The sequence below is a fragment of the Lagenorhynchus albirostris genome, chromosome 11 (genome assembly GCF_949774975.1).
Source record: "Lagenorhynchus albirostris chromosome 11, mLagAlb1.1, whole genome shotgun sequence".
NCBI classification, from domain to species: domain Eukaryota; kingdom Metazoa; phylum Chordata; class Mammalia; order Artiodactyla; family Delphinidae; genus Lagenorhynchus; species Lagenorhynchus albirostris.
The window spans coordinates 56022565-56045878 of record NC_083105.1 but is presented as its reverse complement, the minus strand read 5'-3'; the positions used below and the strand labels follow the sequence as shown (position 1 = coordinate 56045878).

The window sequence follows — 23314 nt, the reverse complement described above, 5'->3', positions numbered from 1 at the left end:
GGAGCCGCGGGAGCTCGCGGCCACCCTCCTCCTCCCCGCACCCCCCTCCCCCGTCCCCCCGCCCTCCGCCTCCCCCCGCGGCGCGGCGCGCGCTCCCGGGCATCCACAAGGGAGCTCAGCCGCCTCGCCTGCCCTCCCCGCCGCCTCCACCTCCTCCTCTTCCACCTCCTCCGGCTGAGGCGGGCGAGGACTCGTCCGGGGACATAAATAAATAAATAATTCCATTCACCCGGTGACAGCGAGGCGAACCGGCGGCGGCCGGCGGGGGACGGATCGCTGCAGCGCCCACCCTGTGCCGGAGACCAGGTAAAGTAAGTTACACCCCGGGAGGAAAAGAGCAGAGGACTGGGCGCCAGCGGAGAGGAAGGCGAGCGCTCATCCGTCACCCGAGCTGCCCGGGGAACCGCACGCGTGTGTGTAAATAATGGCCAACGTGTGACACGCACGCCAAAGCCATTAGCCGGCGAGCCCTTATATAGACAAAATTCCCCCAGGCGGCTGCCGGAGGAGAGTTCGCGTCACACGAGCGCGGACCTCAGCCGGGTGCAGCCCCGGGGCGCGCGCGCGCGCCAGCGTCGGAGAGGGGGGCCAGAGGGGTCCGGGGCGGAGAGCGCTCCGTGCGCCCGCGTGCTTCCGGCCAGGCGACGCCAAAGCTCCGAGCTTCTGCGCAGAGGCTCTGCCGGCGCGGTGCCCCCCCCATCCTTACCCCACGAGTCCCTCCGGCAGGTTCCCGCCTGGCGTGTGCCGCTTGCGCTTCTCAGCAGCATCCCGCCCCTGGCCCGCCAGCACCCCGGGGTGGCCTCGGCCGCAGGAGCTGGGGATGGGGGGTTGGTGAGAGTGTGTGTACGGAGCATCTCTTTTAGCAGATGGTGGGGCCTCGGAGAGGCTGGAAGGAGAGGACGCAATACCAGGGGGTTCGAGTTTTGTTCTTTTTCGGTCCACAGATAGCGTGGCGGGGGCGAGGCCAGTCGGGGGCAGAAAAGGAGTGTGACTTGACGAGGGCGGAGGAGGGCCTGCGCCTCCCGGGCTCACGCTGGGTTTCCTGCGTGAGCTGCTGCGCCGCGCTGGGGGTGCCAGGTCCGGCCAGGTAGCGCGGCAGGCTGGCGAGGTTCCTCCTTCGGGCAGATGCTGCTTCGCAGCTGCTCCCTCCACCCCCATTTTCTCCCTTACTTGCGCGAAACGCGATGGCAGATTGCCTTGGCAGGGCTGGGGAGGGAATTGTGTGGTCTACGTCAGGGATGTTAAAAAATTACACACACACACACACACACACACACACACACACACACACACACACACACACACACACACACACACACACACACACACACACACACGAGAGGAAATGTGCGGTTTCCCTCTGCCTCTCCTTCCTGAAATAGTACTGAGTGGGGTAGTAGTACGAAAGCTAATATTTCGTGTCCTCCTTTCTTGGGTCTGTTAAGGGACGCAGCAGAGGAATAAAACCACGGGCAGTGGTGAGGGTGATGTGAAAAAGCCTGGAAACAGTGGGCACTAGGTGCCGTTTACTGGCACCTCATGCTTTATGACTAAATCCAAACTGGGAACTCGGGAGGGCTGCAAACTTTCAACAGACACGTCGGCTTGAATGTGCTGTGTCATTGAAACCTGAAGAACTACGTGTGCATTTGGGGGAGAGTGGCTGAAAAATTAGAGCTGGGTGGTGGCTGCAGAGAATGATGAGGATTGAACAAGGTGACCCTTATTTGGCCCTGGTGAGGCAATCCTAGCTCCACTTTCTGCCTCTGACCACAGTGCATTTGAAGCAGTCTAAGTCAGCTGGCCTGAATGATCTCAGTAAAAGGGAAGGATTACGGTAAGCAACTCAGTGTGTTGCATAACAATTCATAAAGTCAGAAATTAGTTTTTGCAAAATTCATAGCAACAGTTTGTAATTAAGTACTGCTCCCCCCACCCCCGCTCGGACTGTTTTAATAATGGTAAGCGATCTGAAATTTTAACACCTTCTCCCCAGTGTCCTAGTTAGTTCACCTTCCTTTAAATGCTCAGTTTATTTCTAGACATGCATTTACTCTTCTATAATATCTGGCTGATATCTTTGGCCTTGAGCCCTCCTGAAGGGAAAGAGGGCAAAGAGGCTTAAAGAAATATACTTCATCCAGAGTTATATTCCTGGTTCATGTATCTAAAGTAAAAGAAGTCTCCTGCAATTGCTTTTCATTCTGTATTCATTTATCAAACATGTTTTTGAGACATTCACATGGGAAAAGGTAATTAACTTTAGAGTTAGACCTAGATTTCAAGCTCAGTTCCGCACTTTTGTAAAATTGGGTAATTATTTAACAATCTCATCGTCAGTTTTTCTTATTCATAAAATGGGATTCGTGGTATCCACCCTGAAGTGCTATGGTGAGGAATAAAGTATACGGAAAACACCTAATAAATAAACTAGCTATTTCTGAACCCCTAAAATCACCCCAGACACTGTACTGTGGTTCCCAAGATGAAGGAGGTTGGAATTCTGCTCTCCAAAAACTCAACGTCTAGTCATCTAGGATAATCTTCCTCCTGTCCTCTTTGTTATCAGTCAGTTTCCTCTCAGTGGAAGAAGCATATATGTCAAATAATTTGAAAGGGATGTGGCAATTTCAAGAAATTAAGATGTGCTAAAAGGCAAATTTGAGAAGGGTACCTTGCCTCAGAAACCTGTGTGTTCAGCCCCATCCATTTGCCCATTGAGAGTGACCCAGTATAAACAGGTAATGGAGGATTTTCTCTTGTTATGAGGGCAGGACATCCCTTCCCCGAAGAAGGTCTTTGCTAATGAATTGATTTCCATTTTTTTGAGAGACTGAGCAGCAAGTTTTTTCTGCACTTTGGACAGACTAATCCACTCACTCTGAGAAGCCCAAGAGTATAGTAACTATAACAACATGTCTGTAATGCTACCATGTTCTGGGCACTGTGCTACCACTATTGACTCCTTTTATCTCCTTAACAATCCTGAGGTAGGTCTGTCAATATCCACATTTATAGACGAGCAATTGAGGTACAGAGAGTTAAGAAAGTTGCTCAGTTTGCACAGCTAGCAAGTGGCTGAGTTGGGGCAAGCACCCAGGCAGGCTGTCTGATTTTAACCACTGAGTGGTACGGCTTATGCTGCACGAAGCTGAACGAGGGCAGGGACTTTGTCTGTCGTGTTCTCTCTTCTCAGTGCAGTGCCTGGCAGGTGATAGTCCTGAACAGCTGCTTATAGAAAAAATGAAGCGCGGAGGGACAGGAGGAGAAACAAACAAGGGAAGAGTGAGCCTCCTTTCCTGCCTACAACTCTAAATCTGGCAGGGGAATCCCTCACGGACTTTGCCTGGGGGACAGGATAGTTGAGGATCTTTTGAAGAGTTGTTTGCCTGGTCCCGCATTATTTATTCTGTGTAAGCACATGCATAGAAATAATTCATGGTAGCTAGTGTCAGGTATTAAATGTTTGGCATTAAGGCTACTAGGTTGTTATAAGGTTCACTGGCTTGTTTTTCTTAACAGATTTTTGGGAACCTTTTGAAGAGCCAAGTTTCTCAATAGATGGCATGATAGCGCTGGATTGCATAATAAGCCACTGAATGGACTCTCATTGTCTGAGAGGTCATCCTTGTTTGTTCGAGGCTTTCTCAACTATTTGGATCAAAGTGTGCAGGAAATGTGTTGGGAAACGACTGCACACTAAGTTTCAGTGTGTAATAGAATTTTTTTTTAACTGACGGAGCAAGCTTCGTTTTCTCAGTTGGTCCCTTAAATGGTGAATCCAGGGTCCTAATCTACCTACTTGGAAGATCCAGTAGTTTTTATTAATCTTTATTGAAATCCCAAATAAGTTCTTGAAAATTTTACAGGGCATTTGGGTGACAGCTACAAAATGCTGGTGTAAAGATATTGTTGTTAAAAATTTTGTACACTTAGGATAGCCCCACAAAAAAATGACATACTGTGTGGTTCAGATATCTGAACTGGTGATTACTGTTTGGTAATATTTGGCATTAAAACAGAAACTTTCAATGGAAAATATCTAGTATGGGTGGTAACACAGAGAAATATTTGTTTAAATAAATAAAGATCTGTACAAAATGTTGGTATTTTTAAAAAGCAGTTAAATTAAACATTGGCTGTTTCCTCACCTAATAACACAATGAAATGTATTCTTATTAATCATGTACACCCCTGAACAGATTCTGATTAGAGCTAATACGTAGAAGAGTTATAGATTATAAGAAGCTGCCCTACTAAATAATTTACTTGAAGACCTATTTCTTTTGGAACTAGATTAGATATGAATAAACAGTAAAACTAAAAGGCATGTATTTGCTTGAAAAGTTTCTAAGGGATGAACTGTATTAATGATATTTGCCTGTTTTTGAAACTGATTCTCCAAAATTTCAGAATCTGAAGTTCTATCAGTTTTTCTCAAATATACAAAAGGTGCATTCAGTGATAAACAGCATTATGTGACAGTGTTTCTAAACAGGTGACACTGTTGGCATTTTGGGCAGGGCTCCTCTACATGGATTAGCAATGCCTCTTCTATTGCAGGACATTTAGTGTGTATGGCCCCTGTCCTCCATATGCTGCTAGAGTCCCCTCAGTCATAATTACTGAAAATGTCCCCTGAAATACCTTTTGGAAGAGTAGTACTAGATGGGATTGAAAACTATTGGCCAATAAGATCAAATTGAGAATGTTTAAGGAGATTATCCTTGAAATGCGTGTACCTTCCAATAAGAAATTCTTTTGTTTTTTCTTCAAAGGATAAAAAGAGTAATCTCCTGTGAAACTACTTTGATTTAAAGGAGTGAGTCCTTCCCCCTAAAGTATATTAAGTATTAATATTTCAGAATCAGGTTATAATTGGCCTCTGAGGGTCCAAATCTTCATTCGCTTCACACTGTCAACAGCCTCTGGTAACGTTGGCACCTGCTGCTTCTTAAACTCTTCTCTTCTGTGTGCTCTTTGTGCCCCTCTTACTTCTCTGACTGCTCATTGGTGGCTGCTTCTTCGGCTTTCCTTTCATCTCCTGCTCACTCAAGTATGTGTTCCTCAATTTCCGTTTGAGTTCTTCTCTTATCTGTATTTGATCCATTGGCAAAGCTCATCCTCTCTTGGCCTGTGTTTTGACCTCAGTAGGAGTAACGCCCAAGTCATTATCTTCAGCCCTGACTTTCCCATAGCTCCAGGCAGCCCTCTCCAAGTACCTGCTGGATGGCTTACCTCTTCTGTGCTTCTGACACGGCTAACACCCTGTGGACTCTTCTGAACACTGTCTTTCCTTTCCAATGAAAGCCCCTGTTGCTTTCATTGGTATTAACATTCTCTTCTAGAAGCTTTTGAGACCCTCAACGCCCCCAGCCTTACGTCTTACAGTCAGGTGCTAAGACCTGATATCCAAAATGCTTCTTTCACCAGTTTCCTCTTTTCTGATGCTGCCACAGAGTTCAGGCACATTTGACATACTACCTAGAGTCATGTCCTAGTCTCTTAGCGGGTCTCCTCATTTCTAGTCTCTCACTGTACCAGTTAATTCTGTACGTACCACGAGATAGTCTTACTGAAACACACCTCCTTTTCCTATTTGTTAATAGCACTTTGTGACTCCCATTACCTAGGTCTAAGGACCAAGGTTTCAACCTCTGTAATTCCAAAAAGTTTTTCCAGGCTCGTCTCCCACTGCCACCATCCTCGAGTCAAATTGACCTGTCCCCTGTGCCTCATTTATCTTCATTCTATTTCCTGACACCACACCTTTGGTCTTGCTGTTCTTTCACCTTAAAATGCTCTAACCTCCTGCTATTTTCATGTCTAGCTTCAACCTTCAAAGCTGAGCTTAAACACCACATTCAGATTTCCTCCGAAGCCTCTGGATAGGTAGAAGAAGCTTTTCTAAAATTTCGGTAACATTGCATTGTAATCTGTCTTGTGTGTTTTAAACATTGTATTATAGTTGCATATAGATTTGTATATCTTTGGTTTCCCTATATACTACAAATTTCTGGGTATTGGGAATAATAACATATCCATATTTACATATCCTTTAGCACTTTGGTGGATTATGGAGTTACATGGGACTTAGAGGACATTGGTTTCTGCTTTTCTTTATTGTTTCTTCAGCATTTTCAATATACCACCATCTATTTTTATTTTAAGTATGTTCACTGAGGCAGCCTGTTCTTTTAGAGACAGTTCCAGTTGTGACTGCATTCTTCTTGCTTCTACCTAGGACCCTCACACAGCTTTCCAGGGCCACACAAAATAAATCTTGCTCTGGGTTGATTGAGAGCCTGTACCTATGTGGTGACAGCTCACGTTCTTACGTTTTCGCTCTGAATTTAACATATTCCGTTTTTCTACCTGTTCTTTACGAGACCTGGTGAAGCTATTTTTTAAGGCCATTGTGTTTCTGGAAGCATTCAAGTTTAGGAAAGTCCATATATGTACAAAAGAGTTCAAGGATGAAAATGGTTGCTTATAAATATAAATGTTTGAACCCTTGTTCATGAGCCCATTGGTCATCAATATTATCTCTTTTCAGATGAAGTCAGAAGGTGGGAAGTAAAGGCATATAGAGGGATCCACTTTTGGAAGAACCCACTGTTACCTCAGGGCTGAACATTTTCTTTCCGTGGCCCTCAGTGTAGTGAATGAATGAATAAACCACCGAAAGGAAGAAAAGAAGGAAAATTCACTTTAAATTTTGGTTACAATTAGATATTAGCCCCTCAGTTAAATTATTTACCTTTGTAGATTAATGCCGTAAGAGGTAAAGCACCTAAGATGCTGTGTGTATCTGTGTGTGTGAGTGTGTGTGTAAGAAGTGAGTTTAGAGACCAAAGATGTGGCTATTAGGTAAAGCTATAGAGATCACTTTGAGTAAAAATAGCTTGCCTTTATCAAACACTTCTATGTGTCAGGCATCATTTTACATATTCATTTTACACATTTTAACTCATTTAATCCTCCAAACCTTATGAGGAAGCATTGTTTTGACCCTCATTTTACAGGTGAGGGAATTAGGGCAAGAGGTTAAGTATCTTGCCCAAGGTGTGTACGTCTTGTCAGTGGAGGGATCTGGATTTGAATATATTAACCACAATAGACCTTCTCAATATTAGTATTTTAAAATATGTAGTTCTGCAGTAGATTTTAAGAGATTCTAGAGGAAGGAAGTTTGAGAAATGTTAAAAAAAAAAAGACTAGTCAAGGATAACGAATCTTGATCTGTTAAAACACAGAGTCAGCAGAATGATAAGACTTCCTTACTGTTTAAAGGAAGTATCTGGAACCAAACTAAGATGCTTAGAAAAAATAATGACTTCTTATCGCGCTTAGAAAAAATGATGACCTCTTATCGCCTGTGGACTCAGGGAGGCTGGGGAACCATTAGGGACTGAAGAAACAGTAAGTCCCGGATGTTATCCCTTTAGCACAGGTAGCAAGATGATAGGGGTGGACTGGGCATGGGGTGGCAAGTCTCTTGTGGACACCCCAGGCTGTGGGCACCAGTGGGTACATGAACAGAGTAGTGTCTAGAGAATTCCCATGGATGTATAGATGTCAGATCTGCAGTGAAGTGGGCTTTTGAATAAAGCCTATGACGCATTTCAAGCCAGACAATGTAATCCTTTAATAACAACTATTTATTCATCCACTGCGCTCCCAGACACCGTTTTAGATGTTAGAGATGGCAAACAGGTAAGCTCCTTTTAGTCTTGAGTCCCAGAAATAAAGGAACATATTCTCAAAACAAGGCTAAGCAATTTATGTCCTTCAGTCAGCTCTTTGTAGACCTCCGATGTCCTCTTCACTCTGTAGTTTGTCTCAGTCTGTGGTTCTCTCTTTTCTCTCTTTCCTTTTTTCTCCATCACAGTGTCACGTGGTGGATCAGAGGCTTTGTGGTTAGTTAGATAGACCTTGATGGAACTTTGACTTAGCCACATCTCAGCTGTTTAACTCAAATCAAGATATGTGAACCTTCAGAGCCCCAGTTTCCTCATTTTAAAAAATGGAAACAATAAAACCTATATCACAGCATTGTTGCTGGAGAGTAAATAAATAATGCCGGTAACTTATAAATGGTAATCATAATCATTTTGCTTTTATCTCTACCAGTATTTTTGGTGCATCTTGAGGCAGGGCCTCTTTATTTTTGAGGAATTCTCTTCTGTGCACAGGTTTTTATGAATTATAATATTACTGTTCACAGCCTGAGCCAAGTAGGAGATTCATAAAACAACAACAACTCATTGACTTTACAGTTATGTGGGTCTTTCCCATATAGACAAAGCTCTGGTTTTTGGTACATATAGGAAGACAACTCAACACTGATATTGATGCTGCAAAAATATCTCAGTGCTAAATTTTTCACTTAAACACAATGTTAGTAACATCAATTGGGACTGTATCCCAAGGGAATTTTAAGATGGAAATTTCTTACTTTCCACTTAGAAGTAGCAGTGCACATAAGCACATTTAAAAGCTATGACAAAGAGAAAAACAATAGTCATTCTATTGTCACGACTTAGAGACATTTATTCATATTAAGATGCAAACTTATGGCAACGTAATTATTGGTACCATGTAAGTGCTTCTTATATGTCTGATCTTTTAAAAATAGAATTTCTATTCCTCATTATTACCAAGTAAGATATATTATATTCATTTACAGGTAGAATAAAGATTCAGCAAGATGAGGCTGCCCATTAGAGAACCCTAAGAGTCAATGTCTCAGTAGATGTTTCAATGTAGGTAGGACGCTAATGGCAACTAGATCTTGCTCCCAAATCTTAAAATCAGTTTAAATCAGTAAATAATTAAGTATTGCTCCATGAAGTAATATGCACAGAGACCTGAAAAGATCATGTATAAGACATCTTTCCTGACCCCCCTGAGGAGACTCTAATTTCAGAGACATTCTCTATGTGTGTACAGTTAAAGGTACAATCCAGAGTAGGACTGAGTGTCAAAATAAAATGATAAAGCAGTGATTGTCTACGGCAGAGGTTGACAAAGTATAAATAACCCTTGGGCCACATCTAGCCTGCTACCTGTTTTCATAAGTAAAGTTTTTCTGGAATATAGCCACACCCATTTGTTTCTGTATTTTCTGTAGCTGATTGCCTGCTGCAGACAGAGTTGAGTACTTGTGACTAAGTCTGCAAATCCTAAAATATTTACTATCTTTCAGTTTAGAGAAAAATACTTGTTGACCCCTGCTCTAGGGGTCCAGAAGAAGGAGACTTTACTATGTAACGGAGCAATCAAAGAAGGCTTTAATGAAAGAAGTGGAAATGTTTTTAGAGCTGAGAGATGAATAGTCTTTAAGTGAAACGAGGAGATGGTCATTATAAGTGCCCCAAAACTCGAGAGTAAAAGCAAAAAACACATGGATAAATACAAAAGTCTGCTGAAGTATAAGGATTATATTTCTGTATATAATTCATATAATACTCATTTATCTTTGAGTATACTTTTTGTAAGTATTCATCTAGAACTGTGATTCTTAAACTTGATGGGACATTTGAATCAATTGGTAAAAAATAAGGTATATTTTTTTACTCATTGATCTGTGATACTGAACTGTGGAAAATCACTAATCTAGAATACTTATTCATTTGCTATTTTCTATCGAGGACAAAGAATATTTTTTTCTCCAATGGTATCTCTGCCTCCTTAAAGTACATGCATGCTGGACATACATTAATAATTTTGCTAATCACTAGTTATAATAAAAATAATACTAGCTATTGAGCACACAGCTAGGTGCCAGCACTATGCCAAGAGCTTTTTATACCTTCTCACATTAAAGATTTACAGTAGCCCAATGAGGCAGATGTTATTATTCCCATTTTGCAGAAGAGAATACTAAGAATAGATGGAACAAGTGATTAATTGCCTTTATACTACAGTAGTAGTAAATAGACCCTCTTTATCTAATATCACCAAGAAACTGACTTTTTTAAAAAGAGAAACTTTTTTTTTAAGTGTATTTTTTTAAAATTAATTTATTTTATTTATTTTTGTCTGTGTTGGGTATTCGTTGCTGTGCGCGGGCTTTCTCTGGTTGCGGTGAGCAGGGTCTACTCTTCGTTGCGGTGCGCAGACTTCTCATTGTGGTGGCTTCTCTTGTTGCGGAGCACGGGCTCTAGGCGCGCGGGCTTTAGTAGTTGTGGCACGCAGGTTCAGTAGCTGTGGCTCGCGGGCTCTGGAACGCAGGCTCAGTAGTTGTGGCTCACGGGCTTAGTTGCTTTGCAGCATGTGGGATGTTCCTGGACCCGGGCTCGAACCCTGCATTGGCAGGCAGATTCTTAACCACTGCGCCACCAGGGAAGTCCCTAAAAAGAGAGACTTTTGGAGGTAGGGCATAGATAGGAATGGGCTTTCAGAAATTTAAAAAAAGTGAATTTGCCAATTTGTTCTATTACGTGACTTCTTTTCTTTTAAAAGCATTGTGCCATATTTTTATAAAAGTTGAGTCTGCTTTCACTACAAATTATTCTACAAATTTTTATTGAACATACTGATTTTTTTTTGGACTGGAACTTTCTGTACCCTTTGTTTCTCTTGTTTCTGTCACTTTCTGTCCATAGATCTTAACCTTGTCTCTTAAGATTCAGTTATTTGAAATGTCCTTCCTTTCTTCCTTCTTTTTCTGTAGTATCCCTTCCTAATATCATATAGATTCCAGTTACTTATTGCCTGGTGTCTTCAATGTAGCAATAAAATGCTTGAATGCATTTTCCTAAAGCCATGGCCTCTTTCAGAAGAAAAACAAAGAATCGATGCAACTAAATACCCGTTTCTTTTTCTGAACTTAAAAAGTGGCAGGTACTGCAGGAATATTTGCATATCACTAATTGGTATGACAACATAATAAGTAGATAGGAAAAGGTGAATGATTCAGAAGAAACCTCAGGGAATATAAGAAAATGTAAGTCCATCCCCTGTGGACCACATTAGCATCTCTGTGGGGAGTCACCTGGCCGCTGTGTCCCGGGGAGAACATTAATTACACTCAGTAATGGCCTGCTACTGGAGGATTTACAGATGTCAGATCTCAAGCTCATCTAAAAATTATTTCCCTTTTTATCGTTAATTTTCTTAGTAATATGTGCTGTAATTTAAGGGAAAGAAAGCACTTCAATGAGGAAGCATGCAAATTCTTATTGCTTTAAGTTTATTTTTATCAGTAACAGATATATTACTCTATTAAGCTGTCTGGGCCCATTATCTACATTTATTTTCAAATATTCCCAAAAAAGGGCCTATGCACTTCTATAGCTGTATCACCAAATTAAAAATCTTATTTTAAATGCTTAGAAACCTAATTATTACTGTTCATTGGGTTACTTCAGTACTGATGATCAAAATTATTATGCATATTTGACCTATAACTTTCACTTCAGAGTGATCGTTCCATCCAACTTTTTTAGTCTATAATCTATTTTAAATTATTTCACATTTTATTAGAACTCTTATTTTACTAGCTTTTGTCTTGAAGCAGTACTACTAATGTCTCCTCAGCTATACATTCAGATATTGAGTTGTGGTCTATAAAATCTAAATTTAAAAATGTAACTTTTTGCTATTCTCTTGGTGTCCAAAGGATTTACACACTCAGATTTTTGGGATTGGGAAAGGGAAAAGAGAAGACACATATCATACTTGGTGTTGGCTGTGTGCCAGAGATAAAGCTGCGGGCGCTTTACATGTATCACCTCACATAATCCAGAAAGTCATTGTCTGACCAGCAGCCCTATAATATGGGCATCTGGCATTGTTATCACTAATTTAGAATGAAATGAAGTATCTGATATCTCAAGTAGGTTAGGTCACAAAGCTCTACTTTCAAAATCCACATTTTCCCCTATGTTCCATGTAGTTGTCCCAGGTGGGAGTAGATTCCTCCATCTTTGCACAAACATTTTATAGAAAAGGGAAATTGTAGGGAAGATAAAAGAGAAATACTTAGGATTCTGTCCTTCTGAATTGTGCTACTTTTTAAGAGTCATGCTTTTAAGTATCAAAATCGCACCTGGAAGTCTTTCACAAAAAAACAAATGACAAAATTAAAAGGACAAGAAAAATGTTGGCAAAATTGTATTTTGTCCCTCTTCCACATTGTCTCAGTCTGTTTGGGCTGGTATGACAAAATGCCACAGACTGGGTAGCTTATAAACAACAGAAATTTGTTTCTCAGCGTTCTGGAAGCTGGAAGTCAGAGGTCAGGGTGCCAGCCTGGTCGGTTGAGGGCCCGCTTCTGGGTTGCAGACTTTTAGTTGTGTCCTGGCGTGGTGGAAGGGACTCTGGAGCTCTGTGGGGTCTGTATAAGAGTACTAATCCCATTCATGAGAGCTCCATCCTCATGACCTAAGCACCTTACAAAGGCCTCACCTCCTGAAACCATCACACTGGGCATTAAGATTTGATCATGAGTTTATGGGGCCGCAAGCATTCAGACCATAGCACACATACATAATCCTTCTTTCAAAAATGTCAGCTCCATGAACTGTGTATACTGGGACTGATGTTAGTACCAAGAAATCGAGTAGGCACGGATAACACTATTGAATTAAGGCTATGTTTAAATAAATTGGGATCCGAATATTGTTTACTTTTTTTCTAGTACTTGATTATGCTTTTTTAAATAGGTACATTCAGCTCCAATTGTACCTTAATAAGAAAAACAATTCATGACACATTAAAAAAAATCTTAGTAATAATTGGTTCATTAAAGTACTGTAACTTCATTATAACTTGAAATTCAGTGTAAGAGTTCGTCTTACACAGAGTCCATTTCAAAAGTGCATTTCAAAAGGATGTTTCAGAAGGAAGTCCCCCACTATAAGCAATTTAGCTCTTTACCTCAGCCTTGTTATAGGAACGGGAGCATTCAGCTGTAGCACCTTGAAGATGGTGCTGTAATGAAATCCTAGCATCATTGTTTTAAAATGTATTCCTTTTGTAGTAGAACAACTTCAAAATATATGATTGAGGTACTACACGTTTTAAAATGTGAGGCAGTTGAATTGAACACTGTGTCTTATTTATCCAGTGTCTGATACACTTACAATGTGAATGGGACTTTTCTTTACAGTTGAAAAGAGAATATAATTGGTTCATTGCAATTAAAATGTCCCTTCCTTGACTCCAAAAAGGAGGTGTGGGAAAATTTATCAGGTATTATTACCATCTACTGAATAGTATTTTATAGGACAGAGTTGATGGGGAAAACAGGAAATGCTCTGATGTTAACTGAACACTTGTATGGACAGTTTAAGAGCACAGACAACCTATGTCTTAGACAATCTATAGCATTTAAGTTGTAGTTTACCAAAATCAAGAGTCTAAGGCCAATAATTCAAACAAAGAGAAATTATGCAACTAAGGTATTCCTGTATGCAGAGGGCCTCTTCCACAAAGGTGGAACTAGAGATTCAAGTTGAAAACATACAGGATTATGATCAATAATCCTATGAATAATTATTAATTAAACCTGAACACAAATATAATATCCCCAAATAGTCCATTGAGGTTAGAAAAGTTTCTACATGGACTGTTTTAGCTCCTGAGAAGGGCCATCTTTTGTAATCAAATCATTAATGATTTCAAAGGAAGTGGTTCTGATATGCTCTTCATGTTATTAAAAGGCATCAGAATAATATAAGGTAGTTGAAGTGCCATGATTTTTTTTAATTGAAATACAGTATAGTTGATTTACAATGTTGTGTTAGCTTTCAGGTGTACAGCAAAGTGATTCATGTGAGTCTGTTTCTGTTTTGTAAATAAGTTCATTTGTATCTTTTTTTAGATTCCACATATAAGTGATATATATTTGTCTTTTTTAAAAATAAATTTACTTATTTATTTATTTTTGACTGCATTGGGTCTTCGTTGCTGTGTGTGGGCTTTCTCTAGTTGTGGCAAGCGGGGGCTACTCTTCTTTGTGGTACTCAGGCTTCTCATTGTGGTGGCATCTCTTGTTGCGGAGCACGGGCTCTAGGCATGTGGGCTTCAGTAGTTGTGGCTCACGGGCTCTAGAGCACAGGCTCTGTAGTTATGGCGCACAGGCTTAGTTGCTCCATGGCATGTGGGATCTTCTTGGACCAAGGCTTGAACCCATGTCCCCTGCATTGGCAGGCGGATTCTTAACCACTGCACCAACAAGGAAGCCCCCATACATTTGTCTTTCTCTGACTTACTTCACTTAGTATGATAATTCTAGGCTCATTTTTAAACTTTATTTCATTAGAGAATCAAACTTTGTTTTAAAAAAATTGTGTATTGAGGAAACTTGCACAAGCCTCTTAGATAGCCTCATCCACCAGAGGGCAGACAGAAGAAGCAAGAAGAACTACAGTCCTGCAGCCTGTGGAACAAAAACCACATTCACAGAAAGATAGACAACATGAAAAGGGAGAGGGCTATGTATCAGATGAAGGAACAAGATAAAACCCCAGAAAAACAACTAAATGAAGTGGAGATAGGAAACCTTCCAGAAAAAGAATTCAGAATAATGATAGTTTAGATGATCTAGGAGCTCAGAAAAACAATGGAGGCAAAGATTGAGAAGATGCAAGAAATGTTTAACAAAGACCTAGAAGAATGAAAGAACAAACAGAGCTGAACAACACAATAACTGAAATGAAAAATACACTAGAAGGAATCAATAGCAGAATAACTGAGGCAGAAGAACGGATAAGTGATCTGGAAGACAGAATGGTGGAATTCACTGCTGCAGAACAGAATAAAGAAAAAGAGAATGAAAAGAAATGAAGACAGCCTAAGAGACCTCTGGGACAACATTAAATGCAACAACATTCACGTTATAGGGGTTCCAGAAGGAGAAGAGAGAGAGAAAGGACCCGAGAAAATATTTGAAGACATTATAGTCAAAAAATTCCCTAACATAGGAAAGGAAATTGCCACCCAAGTCCAGGAAGCGCAGAGAGTCCCATACAGGATAAATCCAAGGAAAAACACACCGAGACACACAGTAATCAAACTGGCAAAAATTAAAGACAAAGAAAAATTATTGAAAGCAGCAAGGGAAAAATGACAAATAACACACAAGGGAACTCCCGTAAGGTTAACAGCTGATTTCTCAGCAGAAACTCTACAAGCCAGAAGGAAGTGGCATGATATACTTAAAGTGATGAAAGGGAAGAACTGAAAACCAAGATTACTCTACCTGGCAAGGATCTCATTCAGATTCGATGTAGAAATCAAAAGCTTTACAGACAAGCAAAAGCTAAGAGAATTCAGCACCACCAAACCAGCTCTACAACAGATGTAAAAGGAACTTCTCTAAGAGGGAAACACAAGAAAAGAAAAGGACCTACAAAAACAAATGCAAAACAATTAAGGAAATGGTAATAGGAACATACATATCGATGATTACCTTAAACGTGAATGGATTAAATGCTCCAACCAAAAGACACAGGCTTGCTGAATGGATACAACAACAAGACCCATATATATGCTGTTTACAAGAGACCCACTTCAGACCTAGGGACACATTCAGACTGAAAGTAAAGGGATGGAAAAAGATATTCCATGCAAATGGAAATCAAAAGAAAGCTGGAGTACCAATACTCATATCAGATAAAATAGACTTTAGAATAAAGAATGTTGCAAGAGACAAGGAAGGACACTACATAATGATTAAGGGATCAATCCAAGAAGAAGATATAACAATTATAAATATATATACACCCAACATAGGAGCACCCCAATACATACAGCAATTGCTAACAGCTATAAAATAGGAAATCGACAGTAACACAATAATAGTGGGGGACTTTAACACCTCACTAACACCAATGGACAGATCATCCTAACAGAAAATTAATAAGGAAACACAAGCCAAAATGACACAATAGACCAAGTAGATTTAATTGATATTTATAGGACATTCCATTCAAAAACAGCAGATTACACTTTCTTCTCAAGTGCGCATGGAACATTCTCCAGGATAGATCATATCTTGGGTCACAAGTCAAGCCTCAGTAAATTTAAGAAAATTGAAATCTTATCAAGCATCTTTTCTGACCACAATGCTATAAGATTAGAAATCAATTACAGGGAAAAAAAAACATAAAAAACACAAAAACATGGAGTGTAAACAGTACCTTACTAAATAACCAAGAGATCACTGAAGAAATCCAAGAGGAAATCAAAAAATACCTAGAGACAAATGATAATGAAAACACGACGATCCAAAGCCTATAGGAAGCAGCTAAAGCAATTCTAAGAGGGAAGTTTATAGCTATACAAGCCTACCTCAAGAAACAAGAAAAATCTCAAATGAACAATCTAACCCTACACCTAAAGGAACTAGAGAAGGAAGAACAAACGAAACCCAAAGTTAGCACAAGGAAAGAAATCATAAAGATCAGAGCAGAAATAAATGAAATAGAACCAAAGAAAACAATAGCAAAGATCAATAAAAGTAAAAGCTGGTTCTTTGAGAAGATAAACAAAATTGATAAACCATTAGCCAGACTCATCAAGAAAAAGAGGGAGAGGACGCAAATCAATAAAATTAGAAATGAAAAAGGAGAAGTTACAACAGACACTGCAGAAATACAAAGCATCCTAAGAGACTACTACAAGCAACTCTATGCCAATAAAATGGACAACCTGGAAGAAATGGACAAATTCTTAGAAAGGTATAACCTTCCAAGACTAAACCAGGAAGAAATAGAAAATATGAACAGACCAATCACAAGTAATGGAATTGAATCTGTGATTAAAAATCTTCAAACAAACAAAAGTCCAGGACCAGATGGCTTCACAGGTAAATTCTATCAAACATTTAGAGAAGAACTAACACCCATCCTTCTCAAACTCTTCCCATAAATTGCAGAGGAAGGAACTCTCCCAAACTCATTCTATGAGGCCACCATCACCCTGATACCAAAACCAGACAGAGATACTACAAAAACAGAAAATTACAGACCAATATCACTGATGAATATAGATGCAAAAATCCTCAACAAAATACTAGCAAACAGGATCCAACAACACATTAAAAGGATCATACTCTATGATCAAGTGGGATTTATCCCAGGGATGCAAGGATTCTTCAATATATTCAAATCAATCAATGTGATACACCATATTAACAAATTGAATAAAAACCATATGATCATCTCAATAGATGCAGAAAAAGCTTTTGACAAAATTCAACACCCATTTATGATAAAAACTCTCCAGAAAGTGGGCATAGAGGGAATCTACCTCAACATAATAAAGGCCATATATGACAAACCCACAGCAAACATCATTCTCAATGGTGAAAAACTGAAAGCATTTCCTCTGAGATTAGGAACAGGACAAGGATGTCCACTCTCGCCACTATTATTCAACATAGTTTTGGAGTCCTACCCATGGTAATCAGAGAAGAAATAGAAATAAAAGTATTCCAAATTGGAAAAAAAGTAAAAGTGTCACTATTTGCAAATGACATGATACTGTACATAGATAATCCTAAAGATGCCACCAGAAAACTGCTAGAGCTAATCAGTGAATTTGGTAAAGTTGCAGGATACAAAATTAATGCACAGAAATCTCTTGCATTCCTATACACTAATGATGAAAAACCTGAAAGAGAAATTAAGGAAACACTCCCATTTACCACTGCAACAAAAAGAATAAAATACCTAGGAATAAACCTACTTAGGGAGACAAAAGACCTGTATTTAGAAAACTGTAAGACACTGTTGAAAGAAATTAAAGATGATACCAACAGATGGAGAGATATACCACGTTCTTGGATTGGAAGACTCAATATTGTGAAAATGACAATACCACCCAAAGCAATCTACAGATTCAGTGCAATCCCTATCAAATTAGCAATGGCATTTTTTACAGAACTAGGACAAAAAATCTTAAAATTTGCATAGAGACACAAAAGACCCCAAATAGCCAAAGCAGTCTTGAGGGAAAAAAAACGGAGCTTGAGGAATCAGACTTCCTGACTTCAGACTCTACTACAAAGCTACAGTAATCAAGACAGCATGGTACTGGCACAAAAACAGAAATACAGATCAATGGAACAGGATAGAAAGCCCAGAGATAAACCCATGCACGTATGGTCAACTAAACTATGACAGAGGAGGCAAGGATATACAATGGAGAAAAGACAGTCTCTTCAATAAGTGGTGCTGGGGAAACTGGATAGCTACATGTAAAAGAAGGAAATTAGAACACTCCCTAACACCATACACAAAAATAAACTCAAAATGGATTAGAGACCTAAATGTAAGACCAGGCACTATAAAACTCTTAGAGGAAAACATAGGAAGAACACTCTTTGACATAAATCACAGCAAGATCTTTTTTGATCACCTCCTAGAGTAATGGAAATAAAAACAAAAATAAACAAATGGGACCTAATGAAACTTAAAAGCTTTTGCACAGCAAAGGAAACTAGACACAGACGAAAAGACAACCCTCAGAATGGGAGAAAATATTTGCAAACGAATCAATGGACAAAGGATTAATCTCCAAAATATATAAACAGCTCACGCAGCTCAATATTAAAAAAACAACCCAATCCAAAAATGGGCAGAAGACCTAAATAGATATTTCTCCAAAGAAGACATACAGATGGCCAAGAAGCACATGAAAAGCTGCTCAACATCACTAATTATTAGAGAAATGCAAATCAAAACTACAATAAGGTATCACCTCATACCAGTTAGAATGGGCATCATCCGAAAATCTACAAACAACAAATGCTGGAGGGGGTGTGGAGAAAAGGGAACCCTCTTGCACTGTTGGTGGGAATGTAAATTGATACAGCCACTATGGAGAACAGTATGGAGGTTCTTTAAAAAACTAAAAATAGAATTACCATATGACCCAGCAATGCCACTACTGGGCATATACCCAGAGAAAACAGTAATTCAAAAAGGCACATGCACCCCACTGTTCATTGCGGCACTATTTACAATAGGCAGGTCATGGAAGCAACCTAAATGCCCATTGACAGATGAATGGATAAAGAAGTTGTGGTACATACATACAATGGAATATTACTCAGCCATAAAAAGGAACAAAATTGGGTCATTTGTAGAGATGTGGATGAATCTAGAGACTGTCATACAGAGTGAAGTAAGTCAGAAAGAGAAAAACAAATATCGCATATTAACGCATATATGTGGAACCTAGAAAAATGGTACAGATGAACCGGTTTGCAGGCCAGAAATTGAGACACAGATGCAGACAACAAACGTATGGACACCAAGCGGGGAAAGCAGCGGCAGGTGGGGGGGTGGTGGTGTGATGAATTGGGAGATTGTGATTGACATGTATACACTGATGTGTATAAAATGGATGACTAATAAGAACCTGCTGTATAAAAAAATAAATAAAATAAAATTCAAAATAAAATTGAATATTATTTGCCTATTCAGACATCTCCTTTCTACATTTCTGTGAATTCTCTCAAATTCCTAGAAGTCTGAAAATAAAAACATACACAACCTCATAATTTCTCAATTTGACAATGTGATTTTTGTTTCCAATATGTCAGTGATCACTAATAAAAACTTTCTTTTCCTTCGCTTGACATTGAGTTTTATCTTTTTTTATTCCCCCCCCCCCACAATCTCCTCTAGCAGTAGTTTCCTGATAGGATTGAAAAGAGGTATGTGGAGAGAAGTGTGTGCCAAGACTGGCAAGAATTCAGATGCTGCATTTGTTGCCTCTGTGAAACGGGTGCACCGTATAGTCACGTAATTGCGCCGATAATAATACCAGCAAAGTGACCAGGCATTCTTATCTTTAGTGACTGTTCCTGTTCTCAGAGTGTCATGGATGCTGTTGCCATTGCCCCAGAAATCTGCCTTTGGCATGTTGCTGAAACAGTGTCCTAAGCAACATAAAGACACTTGTGCCGCTGACATTTGTGTTTTCTGAACACATAAGATGTGGATTTTTCTGTGAACTTTAAAGCGCTGGAGAGTCTAAAAAGACGCGCCTCTTGGAGCCTGCTTATTGCCTCATCCTGGACCCAGGCCTCGCTCCTGTCTCGTGACTTGACTTTGTTGGATCTTGGCATTGACCCTGGCCAGCACCTAGTGACTGTGCCCTGAAACGCCCTTTGGTTTTACTGGAAGGGGAAACTACAAATAATAGTCGTGGGAACCTAACAGTTGCCAGAAGCCAGACTGACAAAGAAAACCATAAGGACCATGCAACAGCATGATGCCTAAAGTAACTGGCTTTTAGCTTTACCACCCTGGGCCTGTAACCTTTAGCTATAAATACATAGAGTAGGGATTTCATTGTACAGCATTTTACTTGTCAGAGAACAGTCGGAAGCACTTATTATTTACTGAAGGTGGGAAGCACTCTGATAGTTCCTAAATAACATCTTTTTATGAGAATTCTCTTGTTTGCTTCTGACCAAACCATTTGATCATTTACTTTGAACAAAACTAAAAAAATTAGATGGCAACAATAATCATTTGCCATGCAATTCAGATATTCTGGGTAGACCCCTAAAAGTGTCGAATTTGTACTTATCCTCTATAAGTAAGCTCTCAGTTTTCCCTGAGTTTATTTTAAATTTTGATAGATATTTTAGTTTTTTAATGAAAAAAATTCCAAAGATATTTTTTCATAAGTACAAAAAAGAAATATTGTGAGTTGATTTTAAAGTTATCTTATTTGCCTTTTATTGTGTAAAAATTACCGTTATCTTCTTAAGGCTCTGCTTGATTCTGTTCTTTAGTTACTTAAGTTGTCTCAAGTCAACTGTTAATAAGGGTAAAAAATAATGTTCAGTAGACTGAGGAAGGGGAACTGGGTCACTTTTATTCTGGAGAAAAGTATAGTCCATAGAAATTAAAGGAATTTCAGCATTTACGGAATAAGCCCATTACACGAGGAGAGCTAAGCTACCTGTAATGTATTTCCATATTCCTGTAACGTTCATTATTTAAAAGGTAACTAGAACTCACTTCTATTATTACACTTAATAGCATATTTTCTAGCATCATTACCCAGTTAAAAGTTATATTCTGCCTGGGAATTTACCTGAAATCAGTGAGATTTTGTAGATTTTAATTGTTATATGTTTTGGCATAAATGTATTCTTTGGAGAGGTGGCTGGCGAACTTTATTAAATAATTAATTTGATTTTTTTTTCTACTGCATAGAATTTTGAGTTAATAAGTAGGGTGAATGAAATCAGTTTTTTTTTTTTTTAGGATTATTAGTAGGCCCTCTTCTCCGTAAAGAATGAAATAAAAAAATTAATCTGCATATGTTCTTGCTCTATTCTACAAGTCTTTAGTCATGTGAATGTATCACCTAAATTAGTGCACATTCATAAGATTTATAAAATGGTTTATTCTTATTCAATATGTATACACTTCTCATCCATCATTATTAATGTACTCATAAAATGCTACTTGGCTTTGGACAGGCACTAGCCTCCAAACTATAGTCCGTTCAGGGAATGCCTAAATTCAGAATTTTCCAAACTTATTTAATTACAGATGCCATTTTTGAACAGAATTTCAAAGCGTTGGAATTTAATGGAACACCACTGAGAAAATATTGCCTTGAGGAAAAGACCTATGTGTTTAAACAAAATAGAATTTTTTTTTTTTTTTTTTTTGCGGTACGTGGGCCTCTCACTGTTGTGGCCTCTCCCGTTGCGGAGCACAGGCTCCAGACACGCAGGCTCAGCAGCCATGGCTCACGGGCCCAGCCGCTCCGCGGCACGCGGGATCTTCCCGGACCGGGGCACGAACCCGTGTCTCCTGCATCGGCAGGTGGACTCTCAACCACTGCGCCACCAGGGAAGCCCCCAAATAGAATTTTGAAAGTATTATTCATAAAGTCATGCCTGTGCCTGAAGAGTAACTGAATTTGGATTTCATTTTCATAGTTCAAACGTGATATATTCTCAGGTGTATTACAGTGCATATCGAAGTAAGTAGCCCACTGTCCCTGTTTTCATAATAACACTACCAACATCAAAATCACATGGGTTGGGCTTCCCTGGTGGTGCAGTGGTTAAGAATCCACCTGCCAATGCAGGGGACACAGGTTCAAGCCCTGGTCCAGGAAGATCCCACATGTCGCGGAGCAGCTATGCCCATGCGCCACAACTACTGAGCCTGTGCTCTAGTGCCTGTGAGCCACAACTACTGAAGCCCGCGCGCCTAGAGCCCGTGCTCCGCAACAAGAGAAGCCACCGCAATGAGAAGCTGGCGCACCGCAACGAAGAGTAGCCCCCGCTCTCCGCAACTAGAGAAAGCCTGCACAGCAACGAAGACCCAATGCAGCCAAAAATAAATAAATTAATTAAATAAATTTATTTTTAAAAAATCATATGGGTTACTAAAATTTTTATATTAATATAACAATAATAAAAGCAAAATAATGTATGGAATTATTGAGGTGGGGAATTAATTGTTGAAACCCGGGGTCTGGCCTAATCTACTCAAAATAATTTAAATATAACTTCATTATTAGGGAGCTAAATGAACACTTCTCATGTGAGGTCACTATGGTTACTTTGTTTATTATTCATAGAATCACTCTGCCTTCCCAAACCTTGAGGTTTTAATCATTAGAAAAACATTTATTTTACTAACATCTGGTTCCCTTATTTCTATGGATTGCCACATCATACGTAGAGGCATTCTAAAATTTTGAACGTTTTTGCTAAAAGCTCTTAAATGAAATATAGCTTTATTTTACTATTGTTAAGTAACTGACCAAATTTTGTGCAATCCTTGAGGGTTTTGTGGGTTTTTTTTTTTTCCTTTTTTTGCTTCACAGGAAGCAAAGACATTTACTGTGTATTACAGAAATATTATGAAAAAAAATATTGGAACCATTCCCTGACATCTGTAACCCATTTTATCTTTCATTTTACAGCTATAGCATTATAGCTTGTGGCCATGTCACTGAGTTGCTTAATTATCAATACCGTTTATATGCTCATCTGCTAAATAGACTTCATAGATTTCCTTAAACACACGACTCAGCATCCCTAGATCATTTTTCTCACCATATTCTAAAGCTTTATTCCATATATTACATACTCAAACATTTGTTAAACCACATGGCTAACCAACATAGATTGCTATGTTATTTTATACAATAGAGTTTAAAATACAGGTGCTTAGTATGTTTTTGCTAATTGTGTTTCCATGTAAGCTTATTCCATCTTTTCTAGCATGACTGAGACCAATGAAATTAAAAATATTGTTGTACTCAATAATGGGGTTAAAAGAGGAATAAAAGTCACCTGCATTCAAGCCCA

General features: G+C 39.4%; 1 protein-coding gene across 2 annotated transcripts in view; it reads left to right on the top strand.

The window, feature by feature from the left end:
* The first annotated feature begins 244 nt into the window (after nt 1-244).
* SLC16A7 (solute carrier family 16 member 7) overlaps nt 245-23314 on the top strand; it is a 159565-nt gene continuing 136495 nt past the window's right edge. The window contains exon 1 of one of the 2 annotated variants that reach the window (XM_060164716.1): nt 245-311. The gene's annotated coding sequence lies outside the window, so the exon portion shown is untranslated. The remainder of the gene's footprint in view (nt 312-23314) is intronic. The other variant, XM_060164717.1, reaches the window with a different exon arrangement.